The sequence below is a fragment of the Phyllostomus hastatus genome, unplaced genomic scaffold, assembly GCF_019186645.2.
Source record: "Phyllostomus hastatus isolate PE091 unplaced genomic scaffold, TTU_PhHast_1.1 phas_scaffold_1066, whole genome shotgun sequence".
Classification (NCBI taxonomy): Eukaryota; Metazoa; Chordata; class Mammalia; order Chiroptera; family Phyllostomidae; genus Phyllostomus; species Phyllostomus hastatus.
This window is the reverse complement of record NW_025334004.1, coordinates 14,429,700-14,451,767: the sequence shown is the minus strand read 5'-3', so window position 1 is coordinate 14,451,767 and position 22,068 is coordinate 14,429,700. Positions and strand designations below refer to the sequence as shown.

The following is a 22,068-nucleotide window of genomic DNA, read 5'->3' as shown; positions in this document are numbered from 1 at the left end:
TCAGGGCACATGCTTAGGTTGCAAGTTCAGCATCTGATCAATGTTTCTCTCTCACATTGGTGTTTATCTTCCTCTCTTTTACCTTCCCTTCCCTCTCTCTAAAATCAATAGGCATGCCCTAGGGTGAGGATTAAAAAAATTAAAAATAAAATAAAATAAAGAGCATTATGCAATGTAAAGTGTTAAGCAAACAATAGTAACTATTACCCAAAAAGTGAATTTGTACAAATTTCAACTTCTCTTTAATAAAACTCAACTAAATTAACTGAAAAGGAGAGCCACGATGTGGTGATTGGTCTCACAACAATGTGAGTTTACTTAACGCCAACAAACTGTACACTTAGAAACAGTTATGACAGTAAATGTTATATATATTTTCCCTCAATTTAAACATTTTTTAAAAAGCCATGAAATGGAGATACACATTTTTAGTTTTTATTTATTGATTTGTGTATGTGAGAGAAATATTGATTTGCTGTTCCACGTATTTATGCATTTATTGGGTAGTTCTTGTATGTGCCCTGACTGGGGATTGAACCCGCAATTTTGACATATTGGGCCACTCTAACCAACTGAGATACCCAACCAGGGCAGGAAGTATAGTTTTAAGTAGGACACATAAAGAGTTAATGTGCATAATACGTAACAAGCTTATGTTTAGTCCTATCTCTCTAACCTTTGGTAAATGGCTAAGGACAGTTAGGCTCATCTTACAAACACCAGTGTCCCCAGATCTACCTCTCATTAACTGCCAGAAAGGTCTTTCTAAAATATACATTAGCTCATGTCATTCTTTTTCTCTCTTTTTTTTTTTTTGAGATTTTACTTATTTATTTTTAGAGAGAAGGGAAGGAAGGGAGAAAGAGAGGGAGAGAAACATCAATGTGAGAGAAACATCGATCTCGCATGCCCCCACCCCACAACTGGGGACCTGGCCTGCAACCCAGGCATGTGCCCTGACAAGGAATCTAACTGTGACCTTTCGGTTTTCAGGACGATGCCCAGTGCACTGAGCCACACCAGTCAGGGCTCGTGTCACTCCTCTTTAAGAACAACAACAACAGAAAAGCTTTAGGACAAAAGTCAGTTTCCTGAAGTAAGCCCTGCATTATTCATCATCCCTCAGCCCCAGGGTCCCACATCTTCACTGCAATGGGACAGTCACAATTCCAAAAACCGAGCACTATATTTTTAGGTTTTTCAACCCCTTTTTTCTCTCCCTAAATTATTCCCTCTCCCCAGACATTTTTTTCTCTCACCTGGACAAATCTCACCCATTGTTCAGCCCCTGCTTGAAGTCACTTGCCCTGCAAAAACCTGCTGTTTCAGACAGGACCGACCCCTTCCTACCTTGTCTTCTACCCACTGGATTTTGCACATTCTGCCTGCAAATATTGTGCTTCTACCAATTGAGTACACTCCGTCATTGATTTGCTATGTTATTCCGGCTCCCCGACCCTCTCCCCAAATGGCCATTTTTGTTAGGTCACTCATCATAGAGGGAAGCACACAGCACTTGGCACATAGTGGACACTCAAAATATGTCTTGATTTGAATTGAATAGGCACCTAGGAGGAAATTCAAACACTAAACACTTTTTAAGAGACTCAACTTCCTTAGTAATTAGGGAAATGCAAATTAAAGACTATGTATAGCATGGTCCCAATTAACAGCCATTAACCTGTGTAAAAATTAAATACCCAATGCTGGCTGGTCAAAGCTTTGGGAAACAGATATATTCATGCCTGGCTAATGGCCAGGCAAACTGACATAATTCTTCAAGAAGCACACTTAAGCAGTACCTAGCAAGAACCAACTGATATCCTTTGACCCAGTCCCTCACCTAGGAATTTAAAACTCAGTGAACTAGGCCAAAAGAAAAAGGAAATCTGTATGTACTAAAATATTTAAGTCAGTGGGGCTTAACAGAAACCCACCAATAAATGATTAGATTATTAGATATTAATATTACAAAACAGTTTGCAGATACCATAACATAAAGAAACACGAAATTGCACTTCTGGCCAAGGTGGAGGCATAGGTAGATACACATTGCCTCCTTGCACAACCAAAAGAAGTACAACAACAAATTTAAAACCAAAAAGAACCAGAACTGTCAAAAATCTAACTGTATGGAACTCTGACAACAAAGGAGTTAAAGAAGAAACATTTATTCAGCCCGGTAGGAGGGGTGGATACAGGCAGCTGGGGCAGAGAGGACCAGGTGGGTGAGGTGGCTGTTGGCAGTCCCATACTTGTGTGTTGATAAACCAGGAGGAACAACTGGGGAGCAAGACAGACTGGGCAACCCAGGGTTCCATCTTAGGGAAATAAACCCTCAAAACCTCTGGCTGTAAAAACCTGTGGCACTTGAGGCAGTGGGAGAAACTCCCAGCCTCACTGGAGAGTTCATTGGAGAGACCCACAGGGTCCTAGAATGTACACAAAACCACCCACCCAGGAATCAGCAACAGAAGGGACCAATTTGCTTGGGAGTAGCAGGAGAAATGACTGAGAGCCAAGAGCTGAGCAAGTGGCACTGTTCCCTCTCTGACACCCCCTCCAACAGACAGCACCAAAATGCAGCAACATGTGTTGCCCCACTGTGGTGAATACCTAAGGCTCCACCCCTTACAACATAACAGGTGCACTGAGACAAAGAAATATGGCCCAAATGGAAAAACAGATCAAAACTCTAGAAAAAGAACTAAGCAACAAAGAGATATCCAACCTATCAGATGCAAAATTAAAAACACTGGTAATGAGGATGCTCATGGAAATGGCTGAGTATGGTCACAAAATAGAGGAAAAAGTGAAGGCTATACAAAGTGAAATAAAGAAAAATGTACAGGGAACCAACAGTGAAGGGAAGGAAACCTGGACTCAAATCAACGATTTGGAACAGAAGGAAGAAATAAACATTCAACCAGAACAGAATCAAGAAACAAAATTTTTTTAAAAATGAGGAGAGGTTTATGAACCCCCAGGACAACTTTAAACATTCCAACATCTGAATCATAGGGGTTCCAGAGAAGAGCAAGAAATTGAAAACTTATCTGGAAAAATAAAGAAGAACTTCCCCAATCTGGCAAAGGAAATAGACTTCCAGGAAGTCCAGGAAGCTCAGAGAGTCCCAAAAAAGTTGGACCCAAGAAAGCATGCACCAAGGCACATCATACTAAAGTTACCCAAGATTAAGGATAAGGAGAGAATCTGAAAAGCAGCAAGAGAAAAGGAGACAGTTACCTACAAAGGAGTTCCCATAATACTATAAGCTTATTTCTCAGAAGAAACCATACAGGCAAGAAGCGGCTGGACAGAAGTATTCAAAGTCATGAAAGACAAGGACCTATATCCAATATTACTCTATCCAGCAAAGCTACCATTTAGAATGAAAGGGCAGATAAAGTGCCTCCCAGATAAGGTCACGTTAAAGGAGTTTGTCATCACCAAGCCCTTATATGAAATGTTAAAGGAACTTATCTAAGAAAAAGAAGATCAAAACTATGAATAGTAAAATGACAAACTCACAAATATCAAGAAATGAACCAAAAAAAAACAAAACAAATACATACTAAGCAAACAACTAGAACAGGAACAGTATCACAGAAATGGAGTTCACAAGGAGGGTTATTAGCAGGGAGGGGAAGAGAGGAAAATGGGGGGAAGGTACAAGGAATAAGAAGCATAAATGGTAGTTACAAAATAGAAAGGGGAAGGTTAAGAATAGTATAGGAAATGGAGAAGCCAAAGAACTTATATGTACAACCCATGAACATAAACTAAGGGGGTGGGGAATGCTGGTGGAAGGGGGTGGTGCAGGGCAGAGGGAACTAAAAGGGGGAAAAATGGGATAACTGTAATAGCATAATCAATAAAATATACTTTTAAAAAAGTAAACATGAAACCATGTTTGTAAAATAATGTGAAAGGAAAACAGTATTGAAAACCATACCTATCCCATTATTTCAGTTATTTAAACGCGATGCTGTCTCTAAAGTTTAAAGTTGAAAAGAAACACTAAAGTGTGAAATCATTTGATGGGATAGGTGAGATTATAGAAAATAATTTACAGTATTTTTAAAATTTTCTTTCAAGATATATATATATTTTAATTGATTGGTTTTAGAGAGAGAGAGGAAGAAAGTGGGGAGGGAAACACCAATTTGTTGTTCCACTTATTTATGCATCCACTGGTTGATTCTTTGTTGTTGTTGTTTGTTTGTTTGACTTTTTTATTTTTAAACATATTGTATTGATTATGCTATTACAGTTGTCCCATTCCCCCCTTCATTCCCCTCCACCCTGCACACCCCCTCCCACCCACATTCCCCCCCTTTAATTCATGTCCATGTGTCATAAGTTCTTTAGCTTCTGCATTTCCCATACTATTCTTGCCCTCCTCCTATTTTCTACCTACCATCTATGCTACTTACTCTCTGTACTTTTTCCTATTCTCTCCTCTCACTCCCCTGTTGCTAACCCTCCCTGTGATCTCTATTTCTATGGTTCTGATCCCGTTCTAGTTGTTTGCTTAGTTTCTTTTGGTTTTGTTTTAGGTGTGGTTGTTAATAATTGTGAGTTTGCTGTCATTTTACTACACATGTTTTTTTATCTTCTTGTTCTTAGGCAAGTCCCTTTAACATTTCATATAATAAGGGCTTGGTGATGATGAACTCCTTTAACTTGACCTTATCTGAGAAGCACTTGATCTGCCCTTCCTTTCTAAATAAAAGCTTTGCTGGATGGAGCAATCTTGGATGTAGGTCCTTTATTTTCATGACTTTGAATACTTCTTTCCAGCCCCTTCTTACCTGCAAGATCTCTTTTGAGAAATCAGCTGACAGTCTGATGGGAACTCCTTTGTAGGTTACTGTCTCCTTATCTCTTGCTGCTTCTAGGATTCTCTCCTTCATTTTAATCTTGGGTAATGTAATTATGATGTGCCTTGATATGTTCCTCCTTGGGTCCAACTTGTTTGGGACTCTCTGAGCTTCCTGGACTTCCTGGAAGTCTATTTCCTTTGCCAGAATGGGGAAGTTCTCCTTTATTATTTGTTCAAATAACTTTTCCACTTGTTGCTCTTCCTCTTCCCCTTCTGGTACCCCTATAATTCTGATGTTGGAACATTTAAAGACGTTCTGGAGGTTCCTAAGCCCCTCCTCATTTTTTTGAATTCTTGTTTCTTCATTCTTTTCTGTTTGGTTGTTTCTTTCTTCCTTCTGGTCCACTCCATTGATTGGAGTTCCGGTTTTCTTCCCATCACTATTGGTTCCCTGTGCATTTACCTTCATTTCACTTAGCGTAGCCTTCATTTTTTAATCAAATTTGTGACCACCATTTAACCAATCCTGTGAGCATCCTGATCACCAGTGCTTTGATCTGTGCATCTGATAGGTTGGCTATCTCTTGGTTGCTTAGTTGTATTTGCTGTGGAGCTTTGATCTGTTCTTCCGTTTGGGCCCCTTTTTTTTTTTCCGGTCTGGAGCCTGTTACATAGTGAGGGGCGGAGCCTTAGTTGTTTGACAGCAAGGGGCAACCCAGTAGCTGGGTTGTGACGCTGTCTGTGGGGGAGGGGTCTGAGAGGGAACAATGTTCCTTGCTCTGCTCTCTGTTGGATTTCAGTCACTTCTGCTGCTTCTTCCCCCAAGCAAACTGGACCCTTCTGGTGCTGATTCCTGTGTGGGTGGGCTTGTGCACATTCTAGGACCCTGTGGGTCTCTCCAACACACTCTCCTGTGAGGCTGGGAGTCTCTTCCGGCACCTCAACCCCCACAGGTGTTTTCAATCAGTTCCCCGAGGCTCTATTTCCCAGTGCTGGGACCCTGGGTTGTGCAGTCTATCTTGCTCCCCAGTTTCACCTGGTTTATCTGTGCGTGAATCTGGGATCACCCAGTCAGCCTTGCATGCAGTGCCTCGCTTCACAATTGACACCACTCTGGGTCTGCCCGTTGCCACCCCACGCTGGGGTCTGCCAGCTGCCGCCTGCACACCAAGGGTCCACCTACTGCTGTCTTGTGAGCCCGGGATGACTTACATGCCCAGTGCCACCGCTTTTTGTGCCATGACCCCTCTCCACTCGCTTCCACCCCTCCTACCAGTATCAATGAATGCGTCTATTTTAACTCCTTGGTTGTCTGACTTCCATACAATTCAATTTTCTATCAGTTCTGATTGTTATTTTGTTTCTAAATTGTTGTTGTCCTTATTTTGTTTGTGCAAGGAGGCACAGTGTGTCTACCTATGCCTCCATCTTGGCCGGAAGTCCCGGTTGATTCTTATAAGTGTGATTTTGGTGTACCAGGACAATGGGTAGCACATTTTCATATTGTTTTATAGTTCCTTTTTAAATATGTCTTGAGGAGGTACCATCTTACAGCTAGAGCTTCCTTATCATTTTGGATAGCTGTACACTATTTCACTGTATGATATATCATGTTCCTATTACTCAATGAAAAGTTTGTGTTTTTTCTTTCTGACTTTCAAGGTAGAAAGTTTTGAAAATGCTAAAAGACAAAAAATCACTTCAAATGTGGCAACTATTATATTTGCAAATATTTCTTTCTAGATTTCTATATAATGGTTTGTAAATAAATCTTTTTAGGGTAAAACCCTGTCCCCAAAACTGAAAAGACAGGCAAATACAGAAGATCGCAACTTATAGGGAGCAGAAGCCATTGGAGGCAGGACCTAGTAGGAATATGTAATTAACAAATTCCTATACTCTGTGTGGTCTAGCCACAGACTTTAAAAAAAAACTCTTCACTTTTCATCACCTTTATTTCCATTTTTGTTTAAGAGTTTGTGAAAGAGGCCTTGGCCAGGTAGCTCAGTTGGTTAGAGCATTGTCCCAATATGCCAAGGTTGCAGGTTCGATCCCCAGACCTGGGCACATACAAGAATCAACCAATGAATGCATAAATAAGTAGAACAACGAATTGATGTTTCTCTTGCTCTCTCTCCCCACCCTCTCTCATAAGACCACTCAATAGTTGTTTCTACCCATTCACTGGACTGAGCAGTAGAGGCGGCAGACCAGTCTTGAGTCTGGTCTGAGCACTCCAATCTGGGGGGCTGAGCACTCCAGTCTTCAGCAGGAAACTGCTGAGCCAGCACAGAGGTCACCTACCCACCTTCAGACCAGTCTGAAACCTCAGGTGGATCAGCAGCTAACCCGGGAGCTGGAGCAGCCCATGCACTCTGTGGACTAGCACCAATCTCAAGGGGCCCACATACTCTCATGAGTTTTACTTCCAGGATTTCCACAGGATTTTACAGCTAGAGGTTTTGAGTCTTTAGTTTCCTGGTCGGCCAGCTCCACCTCATCCAGCGTGGTCTTCCAGCTTACCACAGGTTCTCTCTGCCTGGTTGCCCATCTCTGCCCCTCCTACTAGTCTGGATGAATGTTTCTTTAACTCCTTGGTTATTGGAGTTCCAAGCAGTTTGATTTTCTGGCAGTTCTTCTTGTTTATTATTTTTAAATTGGTTATTATCCTTCTTTTGGTTGTGCAAAGAAGCGAAGCATTTCTACTTACACCTCCATCTTTGCTGGAACTCCAAATCAATCACACATAGGTTTTCAATTCCTCACTGTCTCTCTTCTTCTTCTGACCCCCCCATGATGCAAATGTTGGTACACTTGAAGTTGTCCCAGAGACTCCTTATACCATCCTCATTTTTTTTTTTGATGCTTTTTTTTTCTTTGCTGTTCTGACTGGGTGTTTTTTGCTACCTTTTCTTCCAAATCTCTGACTTGATCCTCTGCTTCACTTACTCCTCTGTTGATTCCCTGTAATGCATCTTTTAAAAAATTTTTTTGGTGAGAGAGGAAGGCATGGGGAAGGAGAAAGAGAGAGACAGACACAGAGAGAAACATCAATGTGAGAGAGAAACATCAATTGGTTGACTTCCTATATACACCCCAACTGGAACTGAACCCACAACCTGTATATGTGCCCTGACTGGGAACCAAACCCAACACCATGTGGTTTATGGAATCACCACAGGAGCTCCAACCCACTGAGCCAAAGCAGCCAGGGCTGTATTCTTAATTTCAGGTAAAGTAGTCTTCATTTCTGACTGTTTGTGTGTGTGTGTGTGTGTTTTCTAGTTTAGTTTTTGTTTCCTATCTCTTTTTTAAATAATTTTTAAGGATTTTATTTATTTATTTTTAAAGAGAGGGAAAGGGAGGGAGAGAAACATCAATGTGTGGTTGCCTCTCACATGGCCCACAATGGGGACCTGGTCCACAACCCAGGCATGTGCCCTGACTGGGAATCAAACCAGCAACCCTTTTATTCACAGCCCACACTCAATCCACTGAGCTACACCAGCTAGGGCCTGTTTCCTATCTCTTTGCTGAAGTTCTAACTAAGTTCTTTTACTCTTCCCCTAAGTTCATTGAGCATCCTTACAACCAGTGTTTTGAATCCTGCATCTAGTAGATTGCTTGTCTTTATTTTTTAGTTCTTTTTCTGCAGTTTTGATCTGTTCCTTCACTTGGGACGTGTTTCATTGACTCCTCATTTTGGTAGCCTCCCTGTGTTTGTTTCCGTGTATTAGGCAGAGCTGCAACATATCCTGGGTGTGATAGAGTGGCCTCAGGTAGCAGGCGTTCTATAGGGTTCAGTGGCACAGACACCCATTCAACAGAGCTGGGCACTTTTTTTTTTATGATTCTTTTTTTTTTATTTTATTTTAATCATTGTTCAAATACAGTTTTCTCCTTTTTACTCCCAACCCAGCCCCCCCTCCCACCCCTCCTCACTTCCCTCCCATTACCACCCTCCCCTTAGTTTATGACCTTGTGTCCTTTAAGTTTGTTCCCTTGAACCCTTCCCACTGTCCCCTTAAATTCCCTCTACTCTCTTCTGTGGACACTGTCAGCCTGACCTTATTTCAGTGCCTTTGGTTATATTTTGCTTGTTTCTTTGTTTTGTTATTTAGGTTCCTGTTAAAGGTGAGATCATATGGTATTTGTCTTTCACTGCCTGGCTTGTTTCGCTTAGCATAATGCTTTCCAGCTCCATCCATGCTGTTGCAAAGGGTAGGAGCTCCTTCTTTCTTTCTGCTGCATAGAATTCCATTGTGTATATGTACCATAGTTTTTTGATCCATTCATTTACTGATGGGCATCTTGGTTGCTTCCAGCATCTAGCTATTGTAAATTGTGCTGCTATGAACATTGGGATGCATAGGTTGTTTTGAATTGGTGTTTTAGTATTCTTAGGATAGAGTCCCAGCAATGGAATCACAGGGTGAAAAGGCAGATCCATTTTTAGTTTTCTGAGGAAGTTCCATACTGCTTTCCATAGTGGTTGTACCAGTCTGCAGTCCCACCAGCAGTGCACTAGGGATCCCTTTTCTCCACAACCTCTCCAACACTTGTTGTTTGTTGCTTTGTTTATGATGGCCATTCTGTCTGGTGAGAGCTGGGCACTTAAGGTGTGCCCTTTCCTCCACCCCTGTGGGTTGTGTACACCCTCCTGTTGTAGTCAAGCCTTCATTGTTGTTGGTACATCAATGGGAGGGATTTACTTCCAGGGTGATCAGCTGCAAAGACTGGCTGCAACTATCATGGAGGATCAGCTGGGCAGGGGCCCACCCCACAGAGCAGGACCTACTTAGTGGTGCTCTGGTGCCTGCTGAGTCCACCCGTTGAGTGTGTGACTTGTGGAGGTGTTTGGGTGGTGCTTCAATGTGGTCTGAAGCTGTCCATGGGTTCACTGTCTCTGGGGCCTCCTAGGAGATACAGACTGTCATCAGCCACTGCCTGTGTTCTGCTCTGGGCCATCTGGCATGAGCTGCAAAACAAACTGCAGGTGGCTGCTACTTTTGCTGGGTTTGGAGTTGCCCAGGAGAGGCCAAGCTGTGAGCCAAGGCCAGCTGCTGCTACTACTAGGACTGGGGTCACTTAGCAAGAGATAGAAGGTACACTGAGGCCAGATGCTGTTCATTTGAGAAATTTTAAGGAAATCTGAAGCATGACCCAAGAAAGGCCATTTGTATAGAAAAGCCACTGAAAATAGCTTGACTGAACCTGCAAATTGGGTGGAGCAGGGTCTCAAGGAATCACCAGGACAGAGTGAACAGTGCTAGCCAGGTTGATGAAGACTCAGTTATGGTGCCTGTCTGCTGGCCTGTGGGTGAGGCAAGGGCTCAGGAAGGAATAATGGCTTCAACCAGCACTTCTGTCTGGGGGAAAGCTCCCCATCCAGATCTCGCCCTGATGCAGTTCAGTTCCTCCCTGTATGTCCCTGGTGCCCTTCAAGCTGCCACCCAGCTCTGTAGCTCATAGCAAGTAAGTTCAAGTAAGTCTGTGTATGGGCCCTTAAAGAGAAATGTCGGGGACTCCAAGAGTCCTCAGTCTCATTCAGCCACAATCCCTGCTGGGTTCCATAGTCAGAAGTTATGGGGACTTCTCTTCCTGGCACTGGAACCCTGGAAGGGGGCCTGGTGTGGGTCTGGGACCCCTCGCTCCTCATGGGGGACCTCAACAGGTGAGATATCCTTCCTGATTTTTACCCACTATACACGGGTGTTGAGCCAGGCTGTTCTGTGTTTCTGCCCCTCCTACCAGTATCAGTGTGGCTTCTTCTTCATATCCTTAGTTGTAGGAGTTCTGTTTAGCTAGATTTCAGGTGGTTCTAAATGATGGTAGTTCTATAGTTCAGTAATTTTTTCTTAAGTGTTTGTTCTTTTTTAAAACAGAACTTTTAAAAAAGATTTTATTTACTTATTTTTAGAGAGAGGAGAAGGGAGGTAGAAAGAGAGGGAGAGAAACATCAATGTGTGGTTGCCTCTCATGTACACCCCCACTGGGGACCTGGCCCGCAACCCAGGCCTATGCCTGGAATCGAACCGCTGCCCCTGTGATTCACAGACCAGCATTCAGTCCACTGAGCCACACCAGCCAGGTCTAATTTAATTGTAATTTTGTTGTGGCTATGGGTACCACATTTACCTATGCTGCCGTCTTGACCTAAAGGCCAACTCATTCTAATTTTAAAATGTCATTTTATTGTAAACTAGATATCCATATCCTCGTGAACCTTTTTCTAGATCCCCTGTATAATTTTTTCTGGGAGGGTTTTCAGTGTGACAATAAAATAGGTTTAAATCACTATAGCCTTAGAGGTAATTTTGCTGTCTAATAGTGTTGCAGGTGAAAAGGAGGCCCTTTCAAGGAATCACAAGGAAAGCATTCCAGGGACCCACAGGCAGGAGGGTAAAGCTTAGTGGTAGGTATGTTGAAGAAGCTGGAGCAAATACAAAGGACTGTCCTGGATTCAGCCTCAGTGTCTCACACCTGCCATGGAAAACACTCAGCCTTGTCTTCATCAGGCCTAGTACAAATGACAGTATCCAAAAATTTTGTGCCATGCTGAAGCTGGTCCATATCTGTCCCCATCCGGCTAGCTGAATCTGTTCCCAGCTGTGCTCCGGCTGGTGCTGTGCACAGGCCCACGCTCCGAGTCTGCACGGCTGCCGAAGCCCAGGTGGCTGTCAGGGACGCAAGGCTGCTATGGAGAGAGAATGCCTGAAGGCACAGGGTGCACATGTGTTACGGTGGGGGTGGGGAGGACAGTGACTGGAGGGTGGAGGGAGGGCTCTGTTAAGCTCGTGTTATACTATCTGGAGCTTGGAAAGGACCAGGCACACTTTCAAACTGACTTCCCAATCTTTTTTGGGCTTCTGTTGGTTCCTCCCCCTAACCAATCCATTTCCTAGGTGGATTCCAATCCATTTCTTTTCCTCCCTCCCTTCCCCTCTGGGGTCCTACGCGCCTTATCCAATCTGATCCCTTTCCCAGGCCAGACAGGACTTCAGGGCCACCATCTCAGTTCCCACTGCTCGTGTCAGCGTAGAAGTACCTCGCCCTGCGCCATCTTGACTTCTGCTGGGCATGCGTCCAGCAGAGGGGTTTGCCTGTGGTTGTTTTATCCCTCCCCCGGAAATCTGCAGGAAAACAGACCAGTTGTATCCTGGGGTGATTGGAAAGCCAGTCCTCTCTCTACACAGAAGGAGGGAAGTTAATCCCCTTGGTGGGGAAATGCTGTGATCCACTATGGTACATATGAATGCCGCAACTTCCTAGCAAAACAGGCTTATTATCTGATTCAGCTTTCAAATGTATGAGTTTTGATGTCTGATTCCCTCTGCTCTCTTTTTCAAATGAATATCTAGCTACCCAAGCAAACAGTAGGACCCATTCTTCTTCATCATTCTTTGTCACATTTTCTTGGCTCTCCTTGCAAATTTTCCCTGAAGATAAACCTCAGAATCAGTTCAGTTTCATATACTAGGCAATTTAGTTTTTGTCACAGCTTTTTATTTTGATTTTTTTTGTATTTAAAGATAAACAAAAAGAATAGTGAAATGAAAACCTGTAACTCTCTTTCAGATTCATCAGTTGTTAACATTTGTTACATTTGCTTTGTTGCTCTTTGTCCAGCAGTTACACTCCAGCTGTTAAAAAGAAAAAGGCAAACCAGAACTCCAATACATTGTAAGTGAGATTGCAAAATTGTATAGACACTTAGGAAACAGTATGACAGTGTCTTACAAAGTAAAAACACACTTGTACTTGCCTTCTGACCCTGTAATCCCAATCTTATATATTGACCCAAGAACAAACGTGAATATATGCCCACACCAAGATGCATATGCAAATAGTATTTTTCATAATAAGAACAAACTAGGACACCAAATGGCTATCAACTGGCAATTGATTTCGGAATTTCTTTATTATGCAATACTACCCTCCACTAAGAAGAAATGAGATATTAATATATGTGACAACATGGATGACTTCAGAAAAAGCAAAACCGTAGTGGCAGAACGCAGGTCAAGATTGCATACAGCTAGGTGCTAGGTAAGAAGAATGACTGCAGTAGGGGAAGGGGGAAGTTTTAGGTAATAAAAACGTTTTATATCTTAATTGTGGTGATGATCAATTCCCAGTCAGGGCACATGCCTGGATTGCGCACCAGGTCCCTGGTTGGGGGTGTGTGAGAGGCATCTGTTTGATGTTTCTCTCATACATTGATGCTTCCTCCCCCTCTTTTTCTCCCTCCCTTCCCCTCTTTCCAAGAGTAAATAAATAAAATCTTTAAAAATAAGTAAGTAAATAATAAAAATTAAAAATAATTAGGCAAATCAGTAAGAACTGATCTGAAAAGCTTTCCAAGATAGGGCTGGTATTTGTCCAAGGAAAAATTAATTTGAGTCTGTGTCTGTAATTGCAGAGAATATCTCCTGAAGTCTAAGAAAGGAATTGGCAAGAGGGCCATCTGTGGGGAGTTGAATTGGGCGGTTAGGGGAAGTGGTGGGCCTTTGTACTTTTTGGAAACTTTTTCTGGGTGCACATAATACCCAGTTAAAAGTAAATAACTAAAATAAAATAAAGCAGGTATACAAAACAAACTGAATTTAGACTCAAAACTTGACTGAGTTTGCCATGTGCCAGGCATTGGCTAAGAGCTTAAGAACAACCACCCAAGGCATACAGAAGTTAAGTAATGGGTCTGAGATCACACAGCTGGTGAGGAGCTGGGAATGTCTGAAGGTTCCCTGCGTCCTTCGAGCGTGTAAGGGAATAAGATTAAGTTGATGAGTGATTCTTGTGGAAAGAAAGCAAGAGTAACAAGAAAGAAAGTGAGGTTATGCTACTGGCACACCCACTCACGGGCCCTTGGTCCAAAAGGCTGAGCTCAAACAACTAGCAGAGAACTGGTCCAGGGGCCCAGGACCTAAGGACTGTGTTGTAGGAGTTCCACCTTAATCAGAGTTCTCCATATTGAACGGAAGGGAAATAAGCCAGGTAGACCATTAAGGATTTCCTGGCTGACCCAGGACACCCTGAAGTGTGTAACACTTCAATCTCAGATGCTCTGCCGTCTCTCAGGGATATAAGTTTTATGTGTGCCTTTCAGAGGCTGAAAGAGGGTGGAAGAAAGGTATTCAGGGAAAAGAAGGAAAGTGGGGAAAGAGCTGAAGGATATGTACACGGTGTAGGGTCTGTGATGGAGAAATTGCTTCCATCGTGTCATGCCTGTGGCTTCAGGGAGGGAGTAAGCACAAGAAGACAGGTGCAGGATGCAACAGGGTGTTGCTTCACTTTCCCTGAACCCTGGATATCTCGACAGACTGCTGTTCCCATCCACCTCCAGGTCACCTGATTGGGAGACTGAGCCACTGCGAGCCAGCACCTGGATCCCAACACTTCCCTCAGGTTATTTAGGCGTTTTTCCTAGTGTCGTTTCCAAGAACCCCATTTTCACTGCCTCCTTGGGACACCCCGCCTTCCTGACCCCTCCAGTTTCTCTCCTGCATACCTGAGAGCTAGGAGAAGAGTAAGTTCCGTCCCCGAGGCAGGGCGATAGATGGTTTAGTACATTGAGTCACTTGTTCCAACCACTCTGGGACTTGATACTGTACATAGACTATAACCAGTTGGCCTGAGTCTGAATCTTGTGTCTTTTTCTCTTAGACTGTGTGTCCCATCTTACCCAATTTATGAGGACTTTTCTTACACCAGTCATGTCTGTCACACCATCCAATCTATCAAAACCTCAAGGCTCTACCTCCAAATATATCTGTTGCTCTCTCTACTACACCCACCCCCATCTAAAGCTGGAAATGAATTGCACACTCAAATTAGTTAACTCTAGGGAACTTTAATAAAGGAACTATTAAAGTAATAAACCGGTGTGGGGAAATACGAGTGCACTAGCGGTGGCCGCTGTGGCACTAGCAGGGACGGCGAGAGGGGACCATTATTAGAGTGCAAAGAGAACTTTGTGAACGGGACTATCGTATAGGAGCTGTGACCTTTCATCAGGAGATATGGTGGCCACAGTGACCCTGCACTTTGGAAGCCAGAGTATTCCCTGATCTCAGCTTCCTCCCACCCTCTGATCTCTTACCAGTGCTCCCCATTGGCCAAGTTCAACCAGAAGAAGCCAGAGGGTTCAGTCAACACAGAGCAGGATAGAGAAGGATAGACTAGACCTGGGAGGGTTAAACAGAACATCATCTTTACCCTGAATTACTGCAGTCACCTTAACCTATAGTCTGATTTCTTCACAGCTGCCAAGCAGTCTTTTTCTTTTTCGATTCTATTTATTTATTTTTAGAGAGAGGGGAAGGGAGGAAGAAGGAGAGGAAGAGAAACATCAATGTGTGGTTGCCTCTCTCACATCCCCAACTGAGGACCTGACCCACAACGCAGGCATGTGCCCTGACTGGGAATCCAACTGACAATCCTTCAGTCTGCAGGCTGGCACTCAATCAACTGAGCCAGGGCTCTTTTATTTTAAAATTGTGATGAAATATATATAACATAAATGTGCCATTTTAACCATTTTATGTGTGGAATTCAGTGACATTAATTATATTTACAGTGTTCTGCAACCATCACCACTATACATTTCCAAACCTTTTTCATAACCTCAAACAGAAACTCTGTACCCATGAAACAATAGTTGTGTATTGTTCTCACCAATAAACCCGGGTAATCTCTCATCTACTTTTCATCTCCGTGCATTAGCCTGTCCTAGATATTGCACATGAGTGAAATTACGCAATATTTATCTGTTTGTATCTGGCTTCTCGAACATAGCATAATGTTTACAAAATTCAGCCATGTGATATAATGTATCAGAACTTCATTCCTTGTATGCCTGCCTAATATTCCACTGTATTCATACACTACATCTGTTTATCCATTCATCTGCTGATGGACACTTTGGTTGTTTCTACCTTTTGGCTGGAACACTGCTGCTATGAGCATTGGCATACAAGTATTTGTTTGAGTCCCTATTTTCAATTCTTTGGGGTATATAATTAAGAGTGAAACTTCTGGGTTATCTAGGAATAATATGTTTAACTTTTTGAGGAACCCCAATGTAAACTTTTTTTTTAAGATTTATTTATTTATTTTTAGAGAGGGAAGGGATGGAGGAAGAGAGAGCGAGAGAGAGAGAGAGCGAGAGAGAGAGAGAGAGAAAGAGAGAGAGAGAGAAACATCAATGTGCGGTTGCTAGGGGCCGTGGCCTGCAACCCTGGCATGTGCCCTGGCTGGGAATCGAACCTGTGATACTTTGGTTCGCAGCCCGCACTCAATCCACTGAGCTACGCCAGCCAGGGCTTCCTGATGTAACCTTTTTAAAATATAACTTGATGTTATTTTCCTCTTCAAAACCCTTTCATGTTTCCTAATTTTAAAACTTATTATAAGTTTTATATTATAAAGTTACAGCAATCAAAGCAATATGATACTGGCATAAGGAGAGATACAGATCCATAGAATAGAACTAAAAGCCAGACATAAACCCATACATGTATAGGCAATTGATTTGAGTCCAAAGATAATTCAATGTATGTATTTTATACATTGATGTATTTTATAAACTCTAGAACAGCCCTGGCTGGTTTGGCTCAGTGGATTGAGTGCTGGCCTGAGAACCAAAGGGCTGCCAGTTTGATCCCCAGTCAGGGCACATGCCTGGGTTGGGGGCCATGTCCCCAGTAGGGGGCTTGTGAGAGGCAACCACACATGGATGTTTCTCTCCTCTCTCGCTCCTCCTCTCTAAAAATAAATAATCAAAATATTTTTTTTAAGAAAAACTAAAAAAACCCCTCTAGAACAACAACTAAAGAAACAAAGGTAGAGCTAATATGTCAACAGTGGAGACACAATGGAATCATGAAGAGCATTCGATCCAAAGGAAATGAGAAAAAGGGAACAAACTACATACGCTGCAGGGGGGGGGGGGAGACGTACCAGGGTGATCACTTTGTAAACTATGTAATGTCAATCACTATGTTGTACACCTGAAATGAGTGTAATATTGTATGTCGGCTGTTTTTTTAAAAGATTTTATTTCTTTCTTTTTAGAGAGGGGAAAGGAGGGAGTAAGAGAAGGAGAGAAACATCAATGTGTGGTTGCCTCCCACATGTTCCCAACCATGGACCTGGCCTGCTACCCAGGCCTGTGCCTGACTGGAAATTGAACTGGTGACCCTATGGTTTGCAGGTTGGCGCTCAACCAACTGAGCCACACCAACCAGGACAGTACCTCAATATCTTAAACAGAGAGTTACCTTATGACCCAGCAATTCCACTCTTAGGTATGTAAACAAGACAAGTGAAACAATCTGATATGACCCAAAACATCACTGGATAGATTACAAACAATTACAAGGGAATGATAATGTTCATCGTTGTGATTGTGGTAATGATTTCACAAGTGTACACATTTGTCAGACCTCATAAAATGTACACCTAAAAATGCATGCAGTTTATTGCATGTCAATTAAACCTCAGTAAAGCTGTGGAAAAAGGTAGAGAAAAGTTAACTGACTAAAACAGATACAATAACAATGTATTTTTTTATCTTATAACATGTTGAAGTGAAATGTATGACAACAATAACACAAAGAATAGGGTGGGGAAATGGAAGGTTTTTATACTATACATTAATTAAAAAGTAGAATGAAGAGATAAAATTAATAATAAAAAGAAGGCTGAAAAATGGAACAGGTTGGAAAAACAGAAAACACATAGTAAAGTGACAGATTTTGACCTAACTATATTGATAATTATTTTAAATGTAAATGGTCTAAGCACATCAGTTAAAAGGCAGAGATTATCAGACTGGATAAAAATACAAGACTCTGCTGTTTTTTTGTTTTGTTTTGTTTTTTAAAGATTTTATTTATTTTTAGAGAGGGAAGGGAGGAAGAAAGAGAGAGAGAGAGAGAAACATCAATGTGCAGTTGCTGGGGGTCATGGCCTGCAACCCAGGCATGTACCCTGACTGGGAATTGAACCTGTGACACTTTGGTTCACAGCCCACGCTCAATCCACTGAGCTACGCCAGCCAGGGCCTAAGACTCTGCTGTTTTTTAAAAATCTACTTTAAATATAAAGACATGGATAAAAAGTAAAAGGATGAAAGGAGTTAATACTATTCAAACACTAACCACAAGAAAACTGGGATGTCTATATTAACATCAGACAAAACAAACTTCAGGACAAGGAATATTATCAGAGATACTGTGGGATTTTTCATAATGGTATGTTATATCAAGAAGACATAAAGCAAGCCCTGGCTGGCGTAGCTCAGTGGATTGAGCGCGGGCTGGGAACCAAAGTGTCCCAGGTTCGATTCCCAGCTAGGGTACATTCCTGGGTTGCAGGCCATAACCCCCAGCAACCGCACATTGATGTTTCTCTCTCTCTCTCTCTCTCTCTCTCCCCCCGCTTCCCTCCCTAAAAATAAATAAATAAAATCTTAAAAAAAAAAAGAAGACATAAAGCATCTTCAGTGTGTAGGTACTCAATAAAAGAACTTCAAAATACATGAAGAAAAAGCTTAGAGAACAGAAAGGAAAAACAGATAAACCCACAGTCATAGTTGCTTCAATGCATGTCTCTCGGTAACTGAACAATAAACAAAACAATCACAAAGATGTAGCAGACTTGAAGAATGCTGTCAACCAATTTATCCCAGTTGACATTTATAGAACATTCTACCCACAAAAACAAAACACTTGTTCTTTTTAAATGCACATGGAACAATCACCAACAGAGACCATATGCTGATCCATAAAACAAGCTCTATAAATGTAGGATAGAAAAAAATCAACATCAGGTGAACTTTTTTCCTGTTTGGGTATAACAAACAAGAAAGACAAATAATAAAACTTTAAGAACATACCACAGAATATCTTCATTACCTCAGGATAAGGAAAATTTTCTTAAACACACAAAAACACTAATTTTAAAAGAAAAGTTTAATAAATATGTCAATGAGAAATCCAACAGAGAATATATGACACACTCAAGTTGAAGGAGTCTGAGAAAAGGTCCTCTGTAAAAAGATTGTTTGTGGAGGTGTGGATAAAGGGGAATATAAGGACAATGTTATGACTTGGGCACAAACAATGAAATTAAGGAGAAGGTTCAGGATTCCTGAAGGAAAAAGTCTATAGAGGAGAATTCCTGGATTGAAGACACAGCAGGCTGGAGCTAGGAAAAATAAATACCTACTCTCATTCTTCATCTCCTTCTGATTTCTTGCTGGGACACCCCCTTGGCCAAACCCAACCAGAAGCATACAGGCACAGAGCCCAGTAACAGCTCCTAGAGGTCAACTTCCCCAGAAAAACGATGGAGAAAAGTGGAAAGTGCATATGGGGAGACAGATGGAAGGTATCTGACATATATGACTAAGTACAAAGTAAACTTTTTGTTCACCAAAAATACAATAAAGATGTAAGGGGGATAAATGATAATGGAGAAATACAGTAAAAAATAAACAGCCCTGGCTGGTGTAGCTCAGTGGATTGAGTGCCAGCCTGTGATCCAAATGGTTGCCAGTTCAATTCCCAGTCAGGGCACATGCCTGGGTTTTGGGCAAGGTCCCCAGTAGGGGGCATGTAAGAGGCAACCAAACATTAATGTTTCTCTCCCTCTCTTCTTCTCTTCTCCTCTCTAAAGATAAATAAATAAAATCTCTAAAAAATAAATAAACTTAAAACACAATAAAGTAAAGGAAGATACAGAACTGAAGAAAATTTTTACACAGCATAAAACCAATAAAGGAATTCTATCCAATAGATATAAAGAAATCCTACAAGTCAATGGGAAAGACAGACAACCTGATAGTAAAATGGGCAAAAGACTTAAGTAGACACTTTCAGAAGAGAAAATCCAAATAGTCAATAAATATATGAAAAGGTGTTCAAAATAATTGGTAGTTAGGAAAATCCAAGCTAAAGCCACAATAAGATACCATTCCACACCCAGAGATTGGAGGAAAATTTGACTTAATGGCTTACCAAGCATTGGGGAGAATGTGGAATAAAGGGAACTCTCTTGAGCTGCTGGTGGTAATGTAAATATTGTAAATACCTTTGTAAAACTGGCATCATCTAGAAGATTGAATATACACTTACTCTATGATGAGCACTTTCCCTTCTCGATTTAAACTTGGAGAACTCTTGAATACGTACACCAGTAGACACTTAAAAGAATGTTCAGAGCTGCATCACAACCCAACTGCCTATCAACAAGTAAATAAAAAATGGAAATACCTTTTCCCAACACGTCTGCTGCCAGAGCACAGATGTCGTGAAAACCCACAGCTAAACCTAAGCCAAAATGGGAGAGGGAAGGACTCATATCTACATCACTGCCAGTGGGCAAGTAGATTCCAGCAGGTTCACCATTCCTGGCCATCTGATCTATAAATGTGGTAGAATGACAAATGAACCACTCAAAACTTTCAAGAAGGAGGCTGCTGAGAAGGGACACAGCTCCTTCCAGTAAGCCTGGGTCTTGGATAAACTGAAAGCTGAATGTGAGTGTGGTATCACCATTGACAGCTCCCTGTAGAAATTGAAGATAAGCAAGTATTATGGGACCATCACTGATGCCCCAGGACGCCGAGACTTCAGCAACAATGTGATTACAGGCACACCTCAGGCTGACTGTGCTGTCTTGACTGTTGCTGCTGGTGTTGGTGAGTTTGCAGCAGGCATCCCCAAGAATGGGCAGACCGGTAAGCACACCCTTCTGGTGTTCACACTGGGCATAAACAGCTAGCTGTTGGATTCCACTGGGCCGCCCTACAGCCAGAGGAGATACGAGGAAATGGTTAAGGAAGTCAGCACCCACATTGAGAAAATTGGCTGCAACCCTAACACAGTAGCCTTTGTGCCAGGTTCTGGTTGGAATGGCAACAACATGCTGGAGCCAAGTGCTAACATGGCTTGGTTCAAGGGATGGAAATTCAGCCTAAAGATGGCAATGCCGGTGGAACCCTGCTGCTCGAAGCTCAGGATTGCATCCTGTCACCAACTCGTCCAACTGACAAGCCCCTGCGTCTATCCCTGCAGGATGTCTGCAAAGTTGGTGGTACTGGTGCTGTCCCTGGGAGCTGCATGCAGACTGGTGTTCTCACACCCAGCATGGAGGTCACCTTTGCTCCAGTCAATGTTACCACTGAGGGAGAGTCTCTTGAAATGCACCATGAAGTTCTGAGTGAAGCACTTCCTGAGGACAGTGTGGGCTTCAATGTCAAGAACTTGTTCGGCCCTGGCCAGTATGGCTCAGTTGGTTCGGCATCATTCTGCAAACCAAAAGGCTGCTGGTTCGAGGCCTGGTGAGGGCACATGCCTGGGTTTCGGGTTTGGCCCCTGACCGAGGCATGTACAAGAGGCAACTGATCGATATCTCTCATACTGATGTTTCTCTCCCTCTTTTTTCTCCCTTCCCCTCTCCCTAAAAGTAAATAAATAAAATCTTAAAAAAAAAAAAAAGAACGTGTCTGTCAAAGATGTTCATCATGGCCATGTGGTCAGCAACAACAAAGTGACCCACCAATGGGAGTGGCTGGCTTCACAGCTCAGGAGACCATCCTGAACCCTCCAGGCCGAATCAGTGCTGGGTATGCACCTGAGCTGAGCTGTCACACAGCTCACACTGCTTGCAAGTTTGCTGAGCTGGGAAAAGCCTGAAATATGGCCCAAATTTGTGAAATCTGGTGATGCTGCCATCTTTGATATGGTTCCTGGCGAGCCCATGTGTATTGAGAGCTTTTCTGGCTATCCTCCTCTGGGCTGTTTTGCTGTTTGTGACATGAGACACATAATGGACAAGAAAACAGCTGGAGCTGGCAAAGTCACCGCATCTGCCTAAAACTCACAGAAAGCTAAGCGAGTATTATCCCTAGTATCTGTCATCCCAGCCTTACTCAGTAGAAGAACAGTCTGTCTCTGTCGGCCACTGAAGTTTAATAGTAAGAGCTCAGTTAATGATTGCAGTGCATCATAAAACCTTCTGAAGGAATGGAGAATGTTTTTGTGGACCATTTGGGGTGGGGTGTGTGTGTGTGTGTGTGTGTGTGTGTGTATGGCAGTTTTTAAGCTATTAGTTTTTTAAAATCAGTATATTTTAATGGAAACAACTTGACCAAAAATCTGTCACAAAATTTTGAGACCCATTAAGGCAAAGTTTAATAAGAAAACTTTGTTTTAAAGAGGAAATGGAAGTACACT

General features: G+C 42.4%; 1 pseudogene; it reads left to right on the top strand.

Moving 5' to 3' along the window:
• Positions 1–20,045: 20,045 nt before the first annotated feature.
• On the top strand, positions 20,046–21,844 carry LOC123829037 (annotated as a pseudogene).
• Positions 21,845–22,068: the final 224 nt, after the last annotated feature.